The sequence below is a fragment of the Hemicordylus capensis genome, chromosome 4 (genome assembly GCF_027244095.1).
Source record: "Hemicordylus capensis ecotype Gifberg chromosome 4, rHemCap1.1.pri, whole genome shotgun sequence".
NCBI lineage: Eukaryota > Metazoa > Chordata > Lepidosauria > Squamata > Cordylidae > Hemicordylus > Hemicordylus capensis.
Window position 1 is genome coordinate 320,445,910 of NC_069660.1, and position 1,462 is coordinate 320,447,371.

Below are 1,462 nucleotides of genomic sequence, written 5' to 3' on the forward strand. Positions count from 1 at the left end.
AATTGTGTCATCTGGTTCCTCATGAGGGTTGCTGCCCCTGCCTCATTTTTGAACAGCTGCTGAAGGCCTTCCCGACAGAACCGACCCTCTCCTCCGTTTCGTGCTTTGCAAGCCTGCAGGCAGGGCTTGCTCTTGGCATTACTTGTTCTGAACAAGGCCTAGCAGCTTAGGCGTAATCACAAGAGGGGTCATGGCTTCTTTCCTCGTAGTGTGACGAAATGAGGGGTTTAAACTATGCTTTCCTGGGATCTACCCTCAGTAAAGAGATTGCTCTGATCCCAATCTCCTTCAAGGTCGGCTGCCACCAACTGAAGACTCATCTAAAGCCACTGGCCAGGCTAGACATGGCTTCAACAACCCACAACTGTCTAGCTGAGGGCTTACAGGCACTGCACAGCTGGAGTCCACACCACAAGATATGATTCAGAGAACTCCTCAAACGGAATGACCTTATGAGGCACATGGGGAATTGTTTCACAATCAACCCTCTAGAACCTGTTAAATCAGACTGAAGCCACTTCTAAGTATGTAAACACTATAAAACAAAGGTTGCAAGCAGAATAAGGAATCAGGAAATGGAGGAAACTAGAAGTAAATCAAGGCACACAGGAATTCAAGAGAAGAAACAGACACCTTCACTAACTAGCCCTGAGTTTCAGTGAGTGCAGAGGTAAGCAGGCCCTTGGCAGCTTCCCCTTTGTATAAATCAAGACCTTCAAATTTATTATGTAAAAACATATGACAATACCTTGTAAAAATGTTTAATGCTTTGTGTTCACAAAAGCTTCTCCTTTTGTGAACACTAGTAACAGTGGGCAATATGGTGCCTGGATGCTGACAGCTCATGGACTGTACTGGTGACAAAATGGAGAGTCCGCACATCTCTGATGTAATGCTGGTCTTTGGCCAATCCAGGATAGAGGCTTTCCCTCCAAACTTGAGGTTCCTCCTCAATGGGTCTGAACTTACATGTCTAAAGGCGAGTCCCATTTGAACTGGTTACCTATTGGGCTTAAGCCTGTAGGGTGTGGCCATGTCCCCCAACAACAAGAAAAAACCCATCCCCTTTAGTAGCAAAAGGGAAGAGTGCCCCCCGATTCATGTACAAGTCATTACTGAGCTAAGATGGAGATCTGCATTTCGTCACAGAGACAGAGGGGTGCACTCCTCTAGAATCTATAAGATGCATGACACCTTCAGCCGACTCTGCACAACTCCTGCAGAATGAGCCAACAGACATGTGATTTGGCAGCTGCTAACTGCAAGCACAACTGGAGCCAGGAGAGGAGCTGGGCAGTCACCGGAGGTGAGGGAAGAGCCGCAGGGAGCCAAAGCCAAGCCCAGCTGCTCTTTAGCACTGCTGGTGGTGGCCAGAATACCCAGCAGACCCTCACCAATTCATTCAGTGGAGCATGTTCAGTGGAGCATCCCCCTCCCCATCCAAGCAAGCATGCAGACATCA